This window comes from Odocoileus virginianus, chromosome X (genome assembly GCF_023699985.2).
Source record: "Odocoileus virginianus isolate 20LAN1187 ecotype Illinois chromosome X, Ovbor_1.2, whole genome shotgun sequence".
Lineage (NCBI taxonomy): Eukaryota > Metazoa > Chordata > Mammalia > Artiodactyla > Cervidae > Odocoileus > Odocoileus virginianus.
In genome coordinates, this window is record NC_069708.1 from 33,306,244 (window position 1) to 33,330,101 (window position 23,858).

Sequence of the window (23,858 nt, forward strand, 5' to 3'; positions counted from 1 at the left end):
TGATATTGACCCACACTGCTTCTGTGTGGAAGATGACATCTGACAAAAATTTAAAAAACTCACCCAGCCAATAAAAGCCTTATTTCCCCCAGAATAATGCAGAACTATTGACTATGAAATTCATTTAACATACCCCTACATTAAGCTGCAATAAGAAACTACTATTTTTAAAACACTTTTACAATTGAGAAGCAGCTTCTTTCTACTCATTCTTCACTTCCCTTTATAACAGCCCTATATTTATAAGCCCAGTTATTTGCTCACTAATATCAAAGAACAAAGTCTAGGGTGACTTGCTTGGAGTTAGTAAGAGTCAGGTGTAGAATGCCTGGCTTGATCTAAGATACAGGTGTTCCCCATTAAAATTGCAGGGTCAGAACTGATGCAAGGTTAACAACACCTCTGTTTAGACCAAAGAAAGCTCTGTTCGTCCCCTTCTTTTGAAATTTCAGATTACATTAGGATGGGCATAAATGCCAGGCACTTCTTAGAGCTTCAGTAAGCCAGTTGCTTGAATTTCAAAGAATATCAGATGTCAGAGCTACAAAGATCCTTTAAATATCTTAGAATATTATTAAATTCTTCATTGTACAGATGAGAAAACTAAGATAACGGGTGGTGAATAGACTAGCCCAAGCTTTCCTGGAATAGTTTTCTGCTAAATGCCACTGGAGATTTTCCAGGAAAGTGATCCCCATAGGCCTATAACACAATGTCTTGCCCAGTAGATTACCTGCAAAAGCATGGCATTACTATTTGGGTACTGAAGTGACTTGATGATTCTGCAAAATAATTTTTTTAAGGAAAAAGACTCCTTAAATGAATGCTATGTTCAGATACACTAGCCTTTGGCAACAACTCAGCACCTGTTTAACTTTGGTGTTAGTTCAAAGCATTTGCTTTTCAAAAGCATAAACAGTGAAAAGCTCCTATTGCCTTAGCAATCAAAATAACCAAACAAAGTGCTCACTGCTTCTCCCTTGACCCCATCCCCCAAGTTATTTCAATATACAGTTATATAGGAAACCAAATATAGCAGGTCTATGATATTTTCCAGAAGACAGTTTATTTGATTTGCTAGTTAGGAAAATGTTACATGGCACAATTTTTCATGCACATTTGCTAAAGATTTTAAAATACAGTTGTTACCAATGTGCAGAAATAAATGGCTTCCACACTAAGACTAAAGTGTCATGGCTAAAAAACTGGAATTATAGTCAGAGAACCTGAATTCAAGTGCAATCCTGCCACTTGCTAACTATATAAAACTGAGCTCGTCACTTTAATCACTTATATTCAGTTTCCTCAAGAATAAAATGGGACAGTAACACTTCAGAGGGAGTTCACTTTGATTTCATAAGATAATGTGTATCAATGTTAGTAAACTATACAATACTGTAAAAATGTAAAATAATATTAATCAGCATCTTTATTCTTAAGGGGATGATTTTCAGTCATTCAAAAGGATGGAGAGAAGACAAATGCATATGACTAGATCATCTGATTTTTAAGAATGATAAGAACCCAGTTAGTTGAATTCTTACTCAACAAATAGATCTTGACCAATTATACTGTCCAGAAATGACTTGTGTCCATTGATTTGCCCAGAATATAAATGGGTTTGTTAAGTAAAAGTCTAAATTTAAATGATCATGCTTATGTTTATACAAATAAAACTATTGTCTTCATTTTGAGAAAGAAAGCATGCTTTTGTGACTCAGTTGGGAAAGTATATTTACATATTACTCATATTTTATTGATTCATTCATAGTCAAACTCATCTCTGCAATATATACATATATATATATATATATATATATATATATATAATTCTTTGATAAATCACTTTGTCAGTAGCCAGGAAGTATCCTAATGCATATGTATACTCTATAATAAAGTTAAAGACATCCCCAAATTTTAGTGGCAGATTTCATCCTATCACTCTTGCCATCCTGGGAATACTTTCTCATCCTGGATAAGTTTTCCCTCTATGGACAGTTAGTGGACATATGACTTTCCTAAACTTATTGGGAGCATCTAATTCACTATATATAAAGTGAATTGCATATGCTTCAAGTCTTGGAAGCATAAGGTTAAAATAGGTTAAAAAAGGTTAAAATATGGATGTTAAAACAAGCTGGGAGGTTTCCAAGTCAAAAGTAATGGAGTATTTTAGTTGGATGAGATGTTTGAGGCTGGTCATGCCAAGCTCCCACCTAACTCACTGGAAAGTCATACCTAACTTAGTCTTAGTATATTCAATGCTGACTTTCTACTTTGCCAATGACATCAAAATATTCTTGAGCAATGCCTCAAACCTCCAGATTGTTGTTTTGTTTTTTGTTTTCTTTTTTTTCCAGTTGCTTATACATCTTATCAAGAGCTGATTGACCTTAGTTTAAAAACAACAAAATTAACCACCACCCTAAACCAAAGGAGTGGGAATTTCAACCTCTGTAGCAGACCATTGCTGGGGATTAAAATGTGGGTTAGGCAGTTATCATTGGGTAGACAGAGCTGCAGGTTGACATTGTGATAGCATCTCCTACTATACCATATGTGGTCAACCACTTAGTCAGCATAACAGATCATTGATAGATAATACACCAATGGCCACACTGCTTAGCTAAGGGTGGCAACTTAAACTTCATGTGAGTCTCAGAATAGTTTAATGGGCAGGATGCATTCATTTCATCACTTATTGAATTCTCTGCTTTGTCACTGTATAAGGCACAGGGTACCCCAAGGGGGCAATTGGCTATTTGTTTCATGATTTATGAAGGAATTTTCTTTCTTGGCAGTTCTTCAGAAGTCAAAGCCTTTAGAATCTTTACCTTGGCATCCAGCATCAAGATTTCTCCTTTTCAAAACCAGGAGGGTGGAGACCCTCGACTTGGGTGCACCAATCCATTTATCTTGAGTTCCTGCCCTAGGACAAGCACTGATCTGGGAGCCGGGATACCGAGATGAACAAAACAGAAAGTCATTTTTATCAGTATATTCCTGTTTGCTCCCAACAAATCAAACCTGTTTATTGGTGAAAGACTATTAAACTATGAGCTCTTATAGAGCTGGATCTGTGCCTTATTTTTATTTTTGATTCCCCAATACCTACACAACACCTGGAAGCAAGTATATGCTCAGTGAATGTTTAGTGAATGAAACAAGGAATGAAGAAATTATTTAAAATCCACAAATTCAGATGCTACTAACTAATGAAGCTTATATCATATGCTTTCTAGGGATATGTGCAAAACTCAAGGGGAAAGGGCAACTACCACACTTCACTAGCTTGGAGAGAATGTATTGGTGGCAGTAGAGCTTACTGGTTAAGAGCATGGGCTTCAGAATTGGATAGATCTGCCTTCAAATTGCCAGTTTCTCTATTTCCTATGTGACTGTAAGCAAGTTAAATTTCCTTAGCTTCTTTCCTCTTCTGTAAAATGCAGCAAGTAATTCCAATCTCAGAGTTGTGGGGAGGTTATATAAGTTAAGGGTGTATAAAGGACTTAGCACAGCATCTGCCTCATGCCAAGTGTTTAGTGCTTATGAACTTCAGGCAGCTGCTATGAGCCTCTGAGAAGGAACATGTTGGGTTTTCAGAATGGACCTGGACCTCATCCACCCAAAGGAAGCTCACTCACTTGGCCTGATATCTGGAGGTTCTTTGAAGCTGTTTGTATCTATCTATTTATCTACCTATCTACAGGGGGCATTGGGTAGAGGCTTTTGACTTTTTAGAAATCTGATCCTCATTGCTGTATAGAATAGATCCTAGAACAAAGCTCTTCTTGGGTATATTTCTTATTGATTGGCTTGAACAGACAGACAAAACCATTCCTTTATTTCAGGAAAAAAATTTGGACACTCCATTTCTAGAATTAAAACAAATGAAAATGAGAACAATTGATGATTTAGTAACAACAGTAAAGTGTTGTCTAGAAAGGAAATACACAATAGACAAAATCCAACTGTGTAGGAACTTAGGGGTTTGGGAATGAAGGAATTAAAGTCTGGACCCAGGGTGGCTCCTTGGAAAAATTCTAAAAGATTCTTTGTGCTTCCAATGTGTTTGAGCTAGGCATTTTCTCACATTTCTAGGCAATTTTTAGTTGTGTATTTGTACTCAGAGACAAATTTAGAGAAAAGGAAGAGAGGCAGAGAAATGCCCCAATCTGGGCATTTTCTATTTGCCAGGTATTATGCTAAACTCTTCATATGCATTAGAGATAAACTGTTCGTGCAACTTTGCCAAGACTATATTATTAGCCCCAATTTGTAGATAAAGAAATCTTAGATGGTTAAACAACTTGGCATCACATATTTTGTGTGGCTGAGTTTCAAGTAGAACCTAAATTTGTCTGTAGTCAGACACTGGGTTCTACATACAGCATCATGCAATTCTATAACTAAATTAATAAAAATAAGTTTATTAATAAAATAAATTAATAAATTGAGAACATAGGATTGGGTGTGAACAAAGCTTTGACCACTAGGCCAACTCTTAAGTCTCAGAATAATCCTATTTAGGGAGATAAGAAGAACCTGCAAATTCTCATACATAAAGTACAATCCCTGTTTTACCCTTAAATTGCCCTTAGTATTTGTTTTAATTAGAGTTGTCTCTATAGGCACCTTTCAGTAAAACCATCCTCTGACCTTTAATATGATTGCCAAAGCCCCAAAGCACCTAAAACTTCCAATATTGATGTCAGGACACAGAAAAATGGGCCTCCTTTTGTCACAGTATTAATTTGGGAGAAACTTTAGGATTTATCATATAGATATTTTATTGTTTCCCTTCCCAATGTGCATTTGCATCCCTTTCACCCCTCCTGACTTGTAAAACTGATTCATAAAGGATATCAGGGAAAAACAAAGAAAACAAGGCTTTCTCTCCACCACAGATTGTTGTGACCTAGCCATTGACAGTCTAACAACAAAGGATTAGTTGAATTGGATTCTTCACTCCTTCTACCACCAGATTTAGTCCAAGTCTTCTACTTTAATACTTTCACCAGGCAGAGCCAGGTGAAAGCCATGAAAGTGAAGGAGTATGTAAATAATCAGCAGTCTAAGCGATTTGGAACTCTGCAAGGGCAAGGATCCATGTTTTATCCATATCTTCATTGTCACTATCTATGTAGTGCCTGACACACAAGAGCACTCAGTAAATGTTGAGTGAATGAATTAGTATTATTAATGTCAGTCACTGAGTGTCACATGTAAGGCGACTACTCAGAGCAGATGGGATTTTTGATGTACCTTCCAAGAAGGCAAGGAGGAGGAAGGGTAGAGAAAGAAACCCTAAACAGGATAGAAACCTGAACCCATCTGGAGATATATCTTTAATTTAGTCAGCTGCTGCTTAATGTTCAAATTTTATATAGTATTTTTAGTAGCCTACATCCATTGTGCAAGCAGGCATGTAACGAGAATCTTCAAAACAATGAAAAGGTCCCAAACTGTATAAAAATCCTGATGACACAAGTCCAAAAGAAACCTGAAGCAACAGAATTTACCCCACACTTAGGTTTACAGAGAAAAAAGAAGAAAGTATTACCACAAACTGGAAGGAGAGAATCATGTAGAATAGGCCACCTTGAGAGGAACAAGGACCTGTGTGCAATGGACAGCCTCCTCAAGGAGGGAGCTGGCATGAGTAAATGTTCAACAAATGATAGATATCTGATTAATGTAATGCATGTGATTACTTAAAATCTAAAATTAAATTAGTTTAAATTACTACATGCTAGTAATTTTCAAGTACTTCAGTTCCGTTCAGTTCAGTCGCTCAGTCGTGTCCGACTCTTTGCGACCTCATGAATCACAGCACGCCAGGCATCCCTGTCCATCACCAACTTCCGGAGTTTACTCAAACTCATGTCCATCGAGTCAGTGATGCCATCCAGCCATCTCATCCTCTGTCATCCCCTTCTCTTCCTGCCCCCAATCCTTCCCAGCATCAAGGTCTTTTCCAATGAGTCAGCTCCTCGCATGAGGTGGTCAAAGTATTGAAGTTTCAGCTTCAACATCAGTCCTTCCAATGAACACCCAGGACTGATCTTTAGGATGGACTGGTTGCATCCCCTTGCAGTCCAAGGGACTCTCAAGAGTCTTCTCCAACACCACCTAGCATATATTAATTCATCTTAATCTTTACAACAAACCCAAGATAAATTTGCTAATATCAACTCCAGTTTAAAAGTGATGGCATAAAGGTACAGAAAATTAAATAACTTATTCAAGATTATATGTCTAACAAATAAGCAGATCTATAATTTGAATGCAGGTAATTTTGGCTCTACGATCTAAACCACTATTCTATATAGCTTGAACTAAATAGTTTTCTTAGGTCCTGAGGATGAGGGTGGCTGTGGGGTGGGGAATTCTCTATCCTATCTTATTCCCTCCTTTTTTTTTTTTTTTCACCTCTTTATGTTAGTCGAAGATGGTGGATCTCTGTTTTATTGTATGTAGTGGTTTAGTTGCTAAGTCATGTCCAACTCTTTGTGACCCCATGGACTGTAGCCCTCCAGGCTCCTCTTTCTATGGGATTTCCTAGGCAAGAATACTGAAGTGGGTTGCCATTTCCTTCTCAAGGGATCTTACCGACTTAGGGATTGAACCCAGGTCTCCTGCACTGCAGGCAGATTCTTTACCAACTGAGCTACAAGGGAATCCATCATACAATACTCTACATAAAAAGAACTTAATAGTCTCTTTATGATGGTATACAATGAACAGCCCCTGTTCAGTATCTTTCAACACAATAAATGAGGGAAAAGAGGATTGTCATTCAAAATGAAATATCAATATTAATAAGAATATGGTGGTAATGGTAGAGTACTGGCAGGCCCAAGCATTCATCCCTGCAATTGAGTTAATGGCAATAATACTGACCAACCATCAAGGTTAGCTACCTAAATCTTAAAACTTAGTTACTTCAACTGGTAATAATTATTCTTTGGTCACTTTGGATACAACAAATGTTCTAACCAACAAAGTGCAATCCAACTACTGCTTTGATTTCCACTGCTTTCCTCTCAAAATAAAATACACCTGTGTAAGTTAAAAACATTCTGAAGTCAGATTGTATTACAATCCTGTATTTGGCATTAGATTTTTCTTTTTATATGATTTGCTCTAGTGATCACATAACGTTATGATTTGTTGCCTGGGATTCATTGAATGATGTCTTTTGATCAGCATAACCAACTTAAACAGTTGTTTATTGTGAGACAGCTCTTCAAGCGCGAGGGATAAATGCTGGGGGTTTTATGTATGTGTGTTTGTAAACACATAAGTATCTATCAGTATGTGTATGTGTCTCTGGAATTTGTGATTTCATGCTTGCCAGAATGTGTAAAAACATTAGGAATACCACTGGTACAGAGCATCAGTCACTTCCTAATCAAAGGACAATTTCTATTAAAAAAAAAAAAAAAGGTACCCCATTGACCTCCACTTGTTTCAGGAAAAGGCTAACCATAGAAAACCCTCTGCCTCAAACTTTGAATAATCTTTTTTTTTTTTTTAATATCCCCGACCTGCTCACTTGCCTCCTTGCCACCAACTGAGAATAATCAAATTTATTTGAATACCTATTTGAAAGCCTTCCATTAAAAAATCCTAATAACCACTTAACAGAAAGTTTGACAACCATACCCTGCCTTAGTATTGCCTCTCGTTATTCCAGAAAACTTACTTCCTTTCTAGCACCCTTGAACCCCTGCTGAAACAAAAGTGAAGACGATGGATTCTTGTACTGCAAGTTTGCTAATTGTGTCCCAGACTTAGTTTCATCTCTTACACTCCTTTTTTAATGTATTCCAAAAGAATTCAGAGGGCTTCCCAGGTGACACAGTGGTAAACAATCCACTTGTCAAACAAATGATGTGGTTTCAATCCCTGGATCTGGAAGATACCCTGGAGAAGGAAAATGGCAGCCCACTCCAATATTCTTGCCTGGAAATCCCATGGACCCAGGAGCCCAGCCAGCTACAGTCCATGGGGTCACAGAGAGTCAGATACGACTGAACACACACACACACACACACACACACACACGTATTGAGCAAGCCTTACTACTTCTTAAGACAATTTCTTAGTTTAATTACTTATAGAAATCTAAGGTTGCTGGTTATCACTCTCCACTTCAGTTTAAGATTTCCTTTATGTTAGTCTGCCTGCTTGTAACAAGAGAAGTAAACATATGCTAGATGTAGCTGCAAGATTTGTTACTTTCTAAACCTGTCCAGATGCTTGAAGTGGATGATATAGTGAAATAATTTGCCATTTTTATGCCTAGTAATACACATTTTGTGATCCACTTTCAAATGTAGTGATTCTTTCTATATGAGTGAACCAAATATAAAATAAAAACACAAAAATAAACATATTTTAGCAACTTTGTCATAGGAAAAGACTTAGGGAAATTTCCTCCTTTTATATATTCCCCCACTTCTTAGATTCCAATTATAATTATAGTGTTCAAAATGAATATGAACAATGAAGTTTTTTCATGAGTGTTAAATTTCACAAAACGTGTAATATTTTCAGGAGGAAAGACACAACTTTTCATCTCATCCTGGAAAAAAATCAAAATCATTATCTCTGTATTATATCAAAATGTAAAAATGCAGTGAGAAAAAAGTCCTTGTGTCTTCTACTCTGACGGCAAAATTATATTGTAACACACTGGCAGTTCTGTAACAGAAATTTGTTATTTTGGGTCAATCTTTATTACATCAAAGGCCTGCTTTAAGAAATATTTTTAAATTTACATGAATGTTTTAAATAAAATTTCTTCTTTATCTTGTAGCCAAATTGTAAGGGAAAACTGAAAACCCTGACTCTATGGGCTTGACAGCATAATTCTTAAGGTTACATGTAACACATTAACACAGCTGTGACCAATAACTGCACTGTCTTTATTATTCCCCTATGAAGTGAAATTAAAATGAAATGGAAATGTTCATTCCATAAATGGTGGGCAACATTTTAAACCAATAATAAAATCTAACATTTTGCTGGAAAGCAATAAGAGGCCTCTCATTCAACTAAACCAAGAGGTAACCCAATACCAAATTTGTCCAAATAGGCAGAGAGAGCGGATCATCCTGTCAAGATATTCAATCACACAGCAGTATGTTTATTAAGGGGAATTACTGAGTTGGCTAAAAAGTTCATTCAGGTTTTCTGTAAGATGTTTTTGACCAACCCAGTATTCTTGTCTTAAAATTCCCACATACTCTTAGAAATGAAGCTTTGTTTCACATAGTGAATCTAATTAGCCCATTTCAATTGGTCATGTTTATATGAAGATTGCTTTTCTTCACAGGGCATTTTTTCATAAAGCTATTTTGATATTTGTTCACTTCTGTTTTTAAATTCCTTTGAAGCATGTTTAGTCATTGCATATTAATTCCTTAGTTGGGCTGAAGGTATTTTTCCTCATTTGAAAAATTGACTATGACATTTAATCATCTCAACTCAACATCCTTTTGCCTTGTTTTGTCAATTAATAAGTTGAACCAAATCAGATTATTGAAGGTTGTTAATTCTGAATCAGATAAGTGCCTTTTTCTCTAATACATGCATCTGACATGTATTTTGTTTGAAATAAGATATGTTTCCTCAACAGACACATGCAAATCAACAATGCTGCTTGAGGAAATACAATGTGTGAGGACAACTTGCTGACATACATCTGAAAATTGATATTCAATATATCAGTGTCTTTGGGAGTGGAAAAATGACACTATATGGGGAATAAAGAACTGCAAGAGTTCAAAATGTTCTTAATTTGCTTTCCAATTCCATTTGTATATTGATGTATCACTCTAAAAATTACTGCTGACTGAAAATGGCATAGAAACTTAGCAATTCCAACAAAACTTATTATAATCATTTGCTCTTTTGGGATACTAAAGCTATAGAAACTAGTTCTAAAATATCCTGGATAGCATCTTTGACACTCAGATTATTCAATATTAAAGATTAAAGGGATGTTTGTCAATGGTCAGAGATACTGGCAGATGGTTGAACAGCATTTGCAGTTTCTTTGTATATTATTACGTTGAAAACATGATTAAGACTATAGGCAAAATGTTTCAGAGTGCCACTGTGTGCTTCAGAGAGAAATCTGAAAAATTCTGGGACAGAATTCTGGGACCTATTGAGCTGTGATTCCCCTGGAGTTTGTCCTAGAGCCTCATGAATTGGAGATACCAAGGCAGACTCTGTTGGCCCTCTGGAGTTGGCAATATGGCCAAGAAGCAAACTGAGAGGAAAAGGGGGAGATACTCTCAATTTGTGCTAAAAAAAAAAAAAAAAAAACCACAAGAACCCAAGGTACATTTATACTTGAGTCATCCCATAACATCATCTTCCTCCTATTCTCAGGAACAAAGTGTGAGAGTGCCCCTTTGTCTGTCAAGTCACCTTACTCCCTCAGTTATTAATACCTATTTATGACTTCCTATTGCCCTTGATTTTCACTTCAACTTGATTTCATGGGAATTCAAATCTTAGTGCTTAGAGAAGTTTGGGAGGAGATTTGTCCCCAGCTCTATACCTTGCTTGGGGCAGTCAAAGGTACTGTACTGTATTAAAAGATGGCACTGATCCAACCACCCCTTTTCTACCAAACACTACTTCACTGCAACCTTATATTAACAAAAGGTCCACTACAATTCGCTACAGTTTATCACTTGAAGTGTTTCTTACAACACGCTGATGGTCAGATATAATCATTGATACTTCATGTTAAATTAAAACCTGCTGTCTTTCATTTGATAAACATTAATTTGCCCCTCCTTTCTCAGCTTTGGCACCAAATACAGCTTATATCTCTATTTGAATTTTTCTTAAAAGTGTTCTTGGGCTTGTAATTGTTTGGAAAATGGTACTGTAGGATAGGCCAAAGCAAAAGAAATGTACTGCTGATGTTTGTGAATTTTCTTTTAGCAAACACTGGTATTTTAGTGCTAAAATGAAGTGGCTTGCAAGAAGATTTGATATTCAGGAGTTTGGTTCCAATGACTTTATTGATGACATATCTAGGCTTGCTATTCCAAAAAATATTTAGTGCATTTAAGGCATAATGATTATCTCTATATTCTCAGAGAGTATATGTAGAGTAGTGTGCAAGATACAACATATAAAACATGAACCCTGCTCTAAGTGTTTATAGTCAAAGGAGAGGAAAATGGAAAATACTCCTAAAAATATTAGATAAACGGTAGTAATTTTAAGTGCTACAGGAGAGTTCAGAATAGAAAGAATGTGATTCTTCTGAACTGCATTATTCAGAACAGCTTTCCACATGAAGGTAGGTTTTCAAGTAGACCTTGAGGAAGAGTTGAAGAGGTGGAGATAAGTATAACATTGGGCTTTCTTGGTAGCTTAGATGGTAAAGAATCTTCCTGCAATGCGGGAGACTTGGGTTTAATCCCTGGGTTGAGAAGATCCCCTGGAAGAATGCATGGCAACTCACTCTAGTATTCTTGCCTGGAGAATCCCCATGGACAGAGGAATCTGGTGGACTACAGTTCATGACATCTCAAAGAGTCAGACATGACTGAACAACTAAGCACAGCACAGCAAGTATAACATTTGAAAGGAGGAGCAGCCTGAGCAAAAACAGAGATGGAAAACAAAAGGACTACTTACTTAGAGTGAGAAAAGTAATAGTCTGAGCAAAAATTGCAGTAAAGACCAATAATATCAAAAAGTACTAATTAAATTATATGAGCTGCTTGTATATTTTGGAAATTAATCCTTTGTCAGTTGTTTCATTTGCTATTATTTTCTCCTATTCTGAGGGTTGTCTTTTCACCTTGCTTATTGTTTCCTTTGCTGTGTAAAGGCTTTTAGTTTGATCAGGTCCCACTTGTTTACTTTTGCTTTTATTTCTATTACTCTAGGAAATGGGTACTCTAGCCTGGAAAATCCCATGGATGGAGGAGCCTGGTAGGCTGAAGTCCTTGGGGTCACTAAGAGTCAGACACGACTGTGCGACTTCACTTTCACTTTTCCTTTCCTGCATTGGAGAAAGAAATGGCGACCCACTCCAGTGTTCTTGCCTGGAGAATCCCAGGGATGGGGGAGCCTGGTGGACTGCTGTCTATGGGGTCACACAGAGTCAGACACGACTGAAGCGACTTAGCAGCAGCAGCAGCAGCAGCAGCAGCAGCAGCAGGAGATGGATCATAGAGGATCTTGACAAACAACACAATCAGAAAGTGGGAAAAAGATCTAAACAGTCATTTTTCCAAAGAAGACATACAGATGGCTAAAAAACACATGAAAATATACTCAATATCACTGATTATTCAGTTAAGTTCAGTTCAGTTCAGTCGCTCAGTCGTGTCTGACTCTTTGCAACCCCATGAATCGCAGCACACCAGGCTTCCTTGTCCATCACCAACTCCTGGAGTTTACTCAAACTCATGTCCATTGAGTCGGTGATGCCATCCAGCTATCTCATCCTTTGTCGTCCACTTCTCCTCCTGTCCCCAGTCCCTCCCAGCATCAGGGTATTTTCCAATGAGTCAACTATTTGCATGAGGTGGCCAAAGTATTGGAGTTTCAGCTTCAGCATCAGTCCTTCCAGTGAACACCCAGGACTGATCTCCTTTAGGATGGACTAGTTGGATCTCCTTGCAGTGCAAGAAACTCTCAGGAGTCTTCTCCAACACCACAGTTCAAAAGCATCAATTCTTCAGTGCTCAGCTTTCTTCACAGTCCAACTCTCACATCCATACATGACCACTAGAAAAACCATAGCCTTGACCAGACGGACCTTTGTTGGCAAAGTAATATCTCTGTTTTTTAATATGCTATCTAGGTTGGTCATAACTTTCTGTCCAAGGAGTAAGAGTCTTTCAATTTCATGGCTGCAATCACCACCTGCAGTGATTTTGGAGCCCCTCAAAATAAAGTCTGACACTGTTTCCTCTCATTATTAGAAAAGTGAAAATCAAAACTATAATGAGATATTGCCGGTACCAGCCAGCAGTGTGAACAGGTCTAGACCGCAGCAACACGGAAGCCTGAGAAAAAAAAGCTGAAAGTAAAGAATGGGGTCAAGAGGACTGAAATGCTCTTTAGGCAAGTCAGTGATTTTATTGAGTGAAGCAGCTACCTTTATACTAGTACAAGCAGAAAACATAGTTCATAAAAAATGCCATCTGGTGTTTGTTACATCAATACAATTTTTTGTCTTAAGTGATTGCAGAAGCTTACATCTTGTTTTTGGCATTCCAAGATAAACTATTAAGTGAAGGTCACTACTACGTTTTCCTCAAGGAAGAACAAAGGAGGCCCAGCAAATGTTTTACTACTTTATCATGGGGTGGTGGGACAGGGAACAGCCTCTTTCAAGGCTTTCCCAGGGCCTTTTTGGGCCTTGAGCAGGCCGGCTCCCCGCATCTCCCCCATTTTTATTTATTAAAAAGTCGAGCCTTCCTACTCATTCCTCGAGAAAAAGCAGACAAGGTTATTTTTTCAAAATACGGGAAAATTTTATAATCCTTTCAGTAACCAGATTCATAATGCATTGTAAAATACATGGTCCACAACAAAGAAAACATAGTACAATAGCAAGCACTATAAGCAGGTTTTTCCACCAATCACTCATAAACCAGGATTTAACTTGCTCCCAAAAAGAAAGGGAGGAATCCTGCATGGAAAGTATTTGATGTTGAAGATCATTTACAGCATCAGACACATTGGAAGAATAATCTGGGATATACACACAACATTACATCTTTGGTGCATGCCAATGCAAGCACCAGGTAGGATAGAGAAATGTGTGGATTGATTGTATCCGCAGCAATGTGTCTTGCTCGTTCCACGAACTCATGTAGTTGTTGATTTGTTGGCAGAACATTCCTCTCTTGTATCTGCATACTCTCCATTCGAGCAGTCAGCGACCATCTCCGTCTGGCGTACCAGCCTCTCTGGGAGCCAGCGCGGTGCTTCGGCATCCTGTGGAAAAACACAAACATGTCCCCGCCCCCATATCAAAACAGGGTCAGGGCCATGCCATTGATTAGTAATTGGATCTTTCCAAGTTACGAAGGGTTTGTTAATAGCAGCTGGGGACCAGAATCGCTGTGCTGCGGTTTTGCCTTCAGAGTCCAAATTTAAAAAATTAAGAATGAAAAGGGCATGATGTAAGTAATTATATGGTGTGAGGGGATATAACTCCCCCTTCTTTAATTTTAAAAGCTGATGTTTTAATGTCTGATGAGCTCATTCAATGATGCCTTGGCCTTGGGGATTGTAGGGGATGCCTGTTTTAAGAGAGATGGAGAGACGGGAGCAAAAATTAAGAAAAGCGGCAGAAGTATATCCAGGTCCATTGTCCGTTTTGATGGTCTTTGGAGTTCCCATAACGGAGAATGCTGCAAGGCAATGTGCAATACAATGTCGAGCTGCTTCTCCTGTTTGTAAAGAGGCAAAAATATATCCAGAAAAAGTATCTATATTAACATGAACATATTTCAATTTACCAAAGGAAAGAACGTGAGTAACATCCATCTGCCATAAATGGTTGGGAAGGAGGCCGCGGGGGTTCACACCATAGTGAGGAACAGGAAGGAGTTGAGGACAAACAGGGCAGCGTTTAACTATTTGCCTGGAGGTTTCACGGGGTATTTTAAATTGTAATCTGAGGGTATTGCTGTTTTGATGATGTAATTGGTGAGAACGTTCTGCGAGTTGGGTCTGTGAAAGGAAGATATGAGTGGCTGAATCAGCTAATGCATTTCCAGAGGCAAGTGCTCCAGGCAAACCCGAATGAGCGCGAATATGGCCAAAAAAGCATTTGTAAATCCTTTGATGTAAAAGAGCTTGTATATCTCGAAACAGCTGCTGAATCACAGAATTGACAGTATGAATAAAGGGAACAGTTTCCAATTGGTTAAGAGCTCTAACAACATAATGACTATCAGAAAAAACATTCAAAGGTTCAGAGGCAAAGTGTTGTAAAACAGCAAACACGGCGCATAATTCTACTTCTTGTGCAGAAGAACAGCCTGTAAACCAGGAGGTAACATTATCATTAATAACATAAGCAGCCTTCCCGTTTGACGATCCATCAGTAAAAACGGTGACTGCATCTTTAAGTGGCTGTGAAACAACTACGGAGGGAAACACAAAGTCGTGTTGGCTAGCAAAGTGTAAGCAGCTTATTAGCAGGAAAATGATTTTCTAATCTGCTGGCAAAATGAGCTAGGGCTGCATTTCAGGAATCACTGAACTGGAATAGCCAGTCTTGTTGTTCTTTTGTAAATGGTAAACAGATAAAGTAAGGGTCTCTCCCCAATAATTCTCTGGAATCTCGACGGCCCTTAGCGATAAGATTACTGACTAGATCAAAATAAGGTGTGAGTACCCGAGCAGGGGAAACAGGCAAATGTATCCAATAAAGAGGGGAATCTTGAAAAAGAACAGCTGTGGGGGTATGTTTAGAAGGAAGTATATACAAACCCCATTCTTTTGTAAAATCACAATGAGAACTTGTTTGAGCAGCCAAAGCTTTTTCTACTATATTTAAAGCTTGGCATCCTTTATCAGTCAAAACCCGAGACGACCGTAGGGTCTGAAGGTCCTTTAAGAATATCAAACAGAGGTTTTAATTCTCCAGTAGTGATTTTCAAATAAGGACGAATCCAATTAATATCTCTTAATAATTTTTGAAAATCATTCAATGTTTTCAAATTATCCTCACGAAGTTCCAATTTTTGAGCTTTAAAAGTCTCTCCTTCTAGTCTAAAGCCTAACTGAGAATAAGGTGGGCTATGTTGAACTTTTTCAGGAGCTATTTGAAGGCCATAGTGTTGCAAATCAGCCTGTAGGGGGATAATTCAATTGCTGATTAGCAGCCCTATAGGCCTTCTCCCCCATAAGCATTTAAAACTCACTTGCAGTCCATTTCGTCTATTTCTCTCCGCAAATATTCCACACTGCTCCCCAAATTCTGATTTCCATAGCAAATAATCTCTCCCAGAGAGGCAGGCCCTAGAGACCTGCTTCCAATCATTAGGAGGTAAATATTGACTATTTAAATTCTCAATGATGGACATAGTAAAAGGAGCAGCTGGTCCATACTGGGCACAGGCTTGTTTTAATTTTTTAGTTTGTTAAAACGGCAGGGGTTCATAATACCTTTGTTGTTGAGCGTCTTCAAGGATGGGAAATCCTTCTAAAGTTTCTCCCTGTTGCCTCGCCTGGTGAATTGCAAGTTGGAGGGGGGACAGTTCGGAGGTGTTTTTAACATATAATGCCTGTGCGGGAGCCTCAGACCCCTTTTGCATATCAGCAATCGGCGGGTCTAATCCTGCAATAACTGATGGAGGCTGTGATTGTAACTGATTAGAGGGACATAAGGGCTGGGAAAAAAGCTTCGAGTTAAGAGTATCAAGATGTTTAGTCATAGTTGTAAGCAATTCTTTAACCTCCGAAAGAGGGGATAATTCCGCTTGTGTTTTGACAACGTTTTTTTCAGCAGCAAATAACTCCCATGGATATTCTGCTTGCTCAGCAGGGTCTAATTCAGAATCAGAGTCAGAGGAACTCTGTACAGCGGGTCTTTCTGCTGTATCAGAACCATGCTCCGAAGGAGGAGCAGTAAGCAAGGTGGGAGGTTTGCCAATTATATTCTTTAACGCAGTCTCCATTTTTTTGCTTTCATGTTCAAGGTCCAAACAGTCTCTGATAAGAGTCCATAATGAATAGGCATCTAACGGTACCTTCTCAGCCCCATGTAAAGAATAATACTGCTGAATTTGCTCTCCCACCTTTTTCCAAGTTTCTATATTTACAGTCCCATCCTCAGGAACCCAAGGACAAACTTCTTCTACAAATAAAAAAAATTTTTCTAATTTATGTTTAGCAACAGTAACTCCTCTCACCTTTAACATAGTCTTAAACATAGTTACAAAAAGTTCTCTACTACTACCTTGACCCATAGTTTATACTCTCTCCGCCCTTAAAAAATCCGTACTCACGTTTCTTCTTTTTCTTTTTTTTTTCCTCGGGATCCCCTCTATACTCACCATTCCGGCGGCTGCGACCGTGTAGCCCGATCCCGTCCCTGTTCGTGGCGCCACTTGCAGGGACCAGCCGGCAATGTGAACAGGTCTAGACCGCAGCAACACGGAAGCCTGAGGAAAAAAAGCTGATGGGGAATACATGTAAATCCATGGCTAATTCATTTCAATGTATGACAAAAACCACTGCAATGTTGTAAAGTAATTAGCCTCCAACTAATAAAAATAAATGGAAAAAAAAAAGCTGAAAGTAAAGAATGGGGTCAAGAGGACTGAAATGCTCTTTAGGCAAGTCAGCGATTTTATTGAGTAAAGCAGCTACTTTATACTAGTACAAGCAGAAAACATAGTTCATAAAAAATGCCATCTGGTGTTTGTTACATCAATACAATTTTTTGTCTTAAGTGATTGCAGAAGCTTACATCTTGTTTTTGGCATTCCAAGATAAACTACTAAGTGAAGGTCACTACTACGTTTTTCTCAAGGAAGAACAAAGGAGGCCCAGCAAATGTTTTACTACTTTATCATGGGGTGGTGGGACAGAGAACAGCCTCTTTCAAGGCTTTCCCAGGGCCTTTTTGGGCCTTGAGCAGGCCGGCTCCCCGCAAGATATCAGCTCACACCAATCAGAATGGCCATCACCAAAAAGTCTGCAAACAATAAATGCTGGAAAGAGTGTGGAGAAAAGGGAGCTATCTTGTACTATTGCTGGGAATGTAAGTTGATACAGCCACTATGGAAGACAGTATGGATATTCCATTTAAAACTTATTAAAAGCACCATATGACCCAGCAATCCCACTCCTATGTATATACCCTGAGAAAACCAAAATTGAGAGAGACAAATGTACCCCAATGTTCATTGCAGCACTATTTATAATAGTTAAAACGTGGAAGCACCTAGATATCCATCGACAGCTGAATGGATAAAGACGTTGTGGTACATACATATACATAACGGAATATTACTAAGCCGTAAGAAGTAACACATTTGAGTCAGTTCTGATGAGGTGCATGAACTTAGAGCCTATTATACAGTGTGAAGCAAGTCAGAAAGAGAAAGATAAATATTGTATACTAGCACATATATACTGAATCTAGAAAGATGGTACCAAATAATTTATCTGTAGGATAGCAATGGAGACACAGATATAAAGCACAGACTTATGGACATGGGGAGAGGGGTGGAGAGGGTGAGATGCATGGACAGAATAACATGGAGACTTACATTACCATATGTAAAATAGATAGTCAATGGAAATTTCCTGTATGTCTCAGAGAATTCACACAGGGGCTCTGTATCAACCTAGAGGGGTGGGATGGGGAGGGAGATGGGAGGGAGGTTTAAGAGGGAGGGGACATATGTATACCTATGGCTGATTCATGTTGAGGTTTGACAAAAAACAACAAAATTCTGTAAATCAATCACCTTTAAATTAAAAAATAAATTTAAAAAAATAAAATTTAAAAAGTACTGACTAATCTCAAAGCTCAGGTGTTTAAAAATTAAAGCTCTGACCTAAAACAAACTCTATCATGCTATTTGAATAGTGTTATTATGCTAATAAATGGAGCAGGAAAGGTAATAATTTCTTATATTAATGCAGTTTGAAAAGGTTAAAATTAATATTTTAAATTAAATACTATGTCTATACCAGTAGTTCTCAAACTTTAGTTTGCAGAAGAATCAGCTGGAGGCAGCGTATGGGGCTTGTTTACAAGACACACTGCTGAAATTCACATCCAGAATTTTTTATTCAGCTGGTGTCTTATAGTACTGAAGAATTTGCATTTCTAACAGTTTCCAAAATGAGTGTGATGTTGCTGATTTGGTGACAGTACTCTGGGAGTAGTGTTTCTGTCAGAGGTAACAGCTAGTGTGAAGACCTTGAGACTCAAATTGTCTTGAATTACATACTGTGTTCAAGGAGCAATAAGGAAGCCTCTCTGACTGGAATAATAGATTAAGCAAGGGAGAAAGTAGTAGATCATGTCAGGGATTAGATCCAGGACCTTGAGATCATTATTAGAATTTTGGCTTTTACTCTGAAGATGAAAACAATCTGATTTCTATTTTTTTTCTTTTTTTGTTCCATTTATTTTTATTAGCTGGAGGCTAATTACTTTACATCATTGCAGTGGTTTTTGTCATACATTGAAATGAATTAGCCATGGATTTACATGTATTCCGCATCCCGGTCCCCCCTCCTACCTCCCTCTCCACCCGATCCCTCTGGGTCTTCCCAGTGCACCAGGCCCAAGCACTTGTCTCATGCACCCAACCTGGGCTGGTGATCTGTTTCACTGGTTTCTGTTTTAACAGGTCTCTCTGTTTGTTATAAGAACAGACTTAAGGAGCAATTTAGCAAACAGTAAAGCCAGTTTAGAATATTGTGATGTTCTAGGCCTGAGACAATTTATTCCATGGACTGGGGTGGTAATAATGGAATTAGTGAGAAACACTGAACTCTGATTGTACCTTAAATGTAGAACTAACATGGTTTCCTGACAGAGTGTGGTATCTAAAAAAAAAAAGTCAAAAATGATCTAGCATCTTTGTGCTAAGCAACAGGAAGATGGAGGTGCCATCAACTAAGATAGGAAAGACCAAGACTAGAGAAGACTCAGAGGTGGAGAAATTTCAAGAATATAGTTTGGGGTATGAGTAGTTTGAGATTTATAGACTCATGAAATATTTCAACTCAAAGGGGCTATAGAGATTAATACTCAGGGATAAAATTTTGACCAAAGTCACATACCTAGACAGAGGCATATCTAAAGTTAGACTCATTATATCCATCTCATATCTCCAAAACTGCTCATCACCATGATAGACACACAGTAGACACTTTGCAAAGACTTCTTGAAAGTTTTCATGACTGATACTTACTTTAACATTCTTAACCAATATAGATTTTTAGGGAAAAATCATGTTAGAGCCTTCCAGTAATGATTTGAATAAGGGTGGTATCTGTAATAATTTGGGGATTCTAAATATGAAAAAATTATATAATGGTTCCATGAAGATTCTCCCTGTTCTCAGTATCACATGTTGAAATAACTTTCATTATGGGGGTTTGGTATCTTGAAACAGCATCTATTCCACAAGCAGGAATAATTTCCCTCAATTCTGAATCCAGGAGGGATAATTAAGGTATTCTTTGTGACAGTTTGGTGAATACTATGTGGGGACTGAGAAGACCTGAGTTCTGTCCTCAGTTTTGCTGCTATCTCCCTGTGTGTCTGGGCAAGACACTCTCACTATCTGGACCACAGTTTCTTCACCTGTAAAGTTAAGGTTTTCTATTGCATGACCTGTATATTTGTTAAAGCTCCTGAAATTAGATTTCCTTTTTTTTTTTTTTAAGAAGAAATTCATGACTGAACCTTTTGGCCCCTCAGATCTTCCATGTGTGTCTAGAAATGAATGTACTTAAGTAGCCAGACATGAATTGTGAGTTTTACTCTCTCCATTGGTAAGACCTAAAAAATCACAGCAGAGTAGTAATTGTACTGAAATTTGATTCAGAGCCTTGGATCCTTTCTCTGACTTAACCATTTACTCACTGTGAGTTTACTGTATCATTTCACCTCAGACTTCAGTTTTCCTTTTGCTCAAAGAGGGATACTGCTTGTCCCTCCCACATTGTAAGGATTTTGTCATAATCTAATGGAATAAAAGATGTAAAAGAACTTTGAAAAAGATAAACTCTTTTGAAAATCTAAATTAATGTGGCATCTAAAAACAATAAAATTAATAATAGTTATCATTTATTATTCTCCTTACATTCCCACCAAATCAAGCACATGCTCTGTCACCTTGTTAAAAGTAATTTTCTCAATGTGGACTTGCTGACCACTCTGTTTATAATTATCCACCTCAACTAATGCTTCCATCCCTTATTCTGCTTTATTTTTTATGGCATTTATAATCATCTAACATCCTGTATGATTTAATTTAATCTGTTATTGTCTGTCTTTGTTGACCAGAATATATAGTCCATAAGAAAAAGGATTTGGTCTGTATTGTTCCTTCCAATCCCCCCAACATTTAAAACTATGGACTGATACATAGCAAATATTCAATAAATATTTTTTGAATCAGTAATTTCTGCCAGATAAACTAGTCTTTTTCTTATCTAGGTACATATAGTATTGTTGTTGCTGTTTAGTTGCTAAGTGTGTCCAACTCTTTTGTGACTCCATGGACTGTAGCCCTCCAGGCTCCCCTGTCCTTGGGATTTCTGCAGGCAAGAATACTGGAGTGGGATGTCATGTCCTCCTCCAGGGGACCTTCCTGACCCAGGGATTGAACACACCACATCTGCTACATTGGCAGGTGGATTCTTTATCACTGAGTCATCAGGGAAGCCCTAAATACTTACAGTATTTAGCTTATGTGAAATCGAGATTCTTTTTCACCCAGAAGAAACCAGTCTTTGTGCTGTGCAGGTAGCCAACTGGCAAGTCTGTTATATTAGAATGTCCTGAGGTAAGACAAGTCTTTTCCTTTGGATATGATCAGCGCTCTCCCACAAGGTTATACTTATGGTTAGATAGTTATCTTCTGAAAAGGATTGTCTGATATAATATTTCACCCTGTAGTCCAAACCCATCTCTACCATGTATTAACTCTGTGACCTTGATCATGGTACTGGAATATCTTCAAGCCTCTGTTTTCTCATCTATGTGATGAGGGTTACAGTAATAATTAAGTCATAAAGATTTTGGATGACCAAATAGGACATTATACACAAAACAGTTAACTCAGCCCTTGGAACATAAGAAACAAAGCAAAGAAATTTATATGTCTTATTTACATGATGTTATTGGGAGTCATTTCCAGAAAGACTTCCAATTCACTCTCACTACTGGAAGCATGTGTGAACTTCTATAAATATTCTCACATTCCCATAAAATGCAAATTTCATAAGACACTTATGTATGGAACCTGAGAGTATATGCATATTCCCATCCCTGGGTACTTGATGGGGAAGGGGAGTGGAGGAGTATAAGGTTTATAAGAGGATGAAATTTCTGAAAATAAAATGTACTTCACCAACTTCACACAAATGTACTGGCTGGTCTTGATGATTGGATCCTGGTCCATAGTACATAAGGAAATATTCCTAAGGAAAGTGCTTCACAACAGAGATTGCTGGGATACTAGAACATGTGCTGTAATTTGGAAGCTTCTCTTCTGTCAACATAGTTTTCATGGCTGCCAAATAAGCAGGCAAAATTCTCCCTTCAACAAATTGAATGAGTTGCATACATGCACTTGGCATAAACTTTCAGCCCTCCTTCGGATGAAGCTATAATTCAGCAATATCACATCACAATTATGGGTGGGAGATCTTATGTGGCTTAGAATTTCCTCCTGAGTACTTTCCTTTGTCACATGAAAGGAAATGCTACCTTGGCTTAAGCATCACCTTCTCAGGCTGACTGATCACATGGAAAGGAAAATCAAATAAACTCCACCCTCACTTAGGACACCAAGGCATCACTTTTCAGGATGATAATCACACCCAAACATGTGTGCTCTCCCCTAGGATGGCAGATACAGACTACCACATGCCTATTAGGCTTACTCCCAGATGGTGTATGCTTGGAACTACTCATGGGAGGTCATCAACTTACAGAGGGATGAGTTTCAAAGTGAATCTTTCTATCTATCTACAATGCTAAGGGACAAGTACTATCTGTTTTCCCTCAAAACTGGATAGATATGAGTATAATGGAGTCAACTTAACACTTCAAAGAGATGGTCTGAATGAAAATACAGCATAAAGTCATAACAATGAGTTATTCCACTGACTCATCTGGAAATTATATATATATATATATATATATATATATATATATATATCTTTCCAGGTAGCACAGTGGTAAAGAATCTGCCTGCCAATGCAGGAGACTCAGAAGAGGGAAGTTGGATCCCTGGGTCAGGAAGATCCCGTGGAGTAGGAAATGGCAAACCACTCCAGTATTCTGGCTTGAAAAACTCCATGGATCTCTGTGGGTCTCCATGGGCAGAGGAGCCTGGTGGGCTACAGTCCATGGTGTCACAAAGAGTCAGACACTACTTAGTGACTGAGCACTGAGCACATGAGTGTATATATGTGTGTGTGTGTGTATATATATATATATAATGCTGCTTGTTCTGAATTATAGGAGAGTGGATATGTATCCATGATTAGAAAGGATATCTATAAATGCTCACTTTTCTAGAGTTCTTTACATTCATTGTTTGTTTAAAACAGATAACAACACTGAAAAGTAGGTCAGATTAATCACACTCTATTTGGGGATTATCAAATTGAGGCTTAGGTAAGTTAAACTATCTGTCCAAAATCTCATGGTTAAAACCAAGACTTAAAGTCCTGGAAGCAAGGAATCAATAGATGTAAAACCTAATCTAATTTGTTATTGATCAGTTGTGTGACCTTGGGTTAGAGACTACCTCCCACTGAGTCTCAGTTTCTTTATCATTATAAACAAGAAGAATCCACTGTATTAGTGACTTTTAAAACTTTCTGACTATGGCTCATAATAAGAAATATATTTTATATTACAATTCAGTCCACATATATGAATGTATGTATTTACATTTAAATAGAAGTTTCCTGATATAATACTCCATCATTTCTGCATGAGATGCATGTTAATATTTTTATATCCTATTATTTTCCATAAAATCATAACCTATTAGATTAACTTTATGATTAAGAGTTGAAAATGTATTGGACTGTAGATGGTCCATTAAGAAGTGTGTCTAGAATTCCATGATTCT

General features: G+C 37.8%; 1 long non-coding RNA gene across 1 annotated transcript; it reads right to left on the reverse strand.

The window, feature by feature from the left end:
- Positions 1-13,106: 13,106 nt before the first annotated feature.
- LOC139033130 (uncharacterized) lies at positions 13,107-17,661 on the reverse strand. The gene is made up of 2 exons (XR_011485740.1): positions 17,022-17,661; positions 13,107-13,995 (listed from the first exon to the last, which is right to left on the reverse strand). It is a non-coding gene; the product is annotated as an uncharacterized lncRNA (long non-coding RNA).
- Between the last annotated feature and the right edge of the window lie 6,197 nt (positions 17,662-23,858).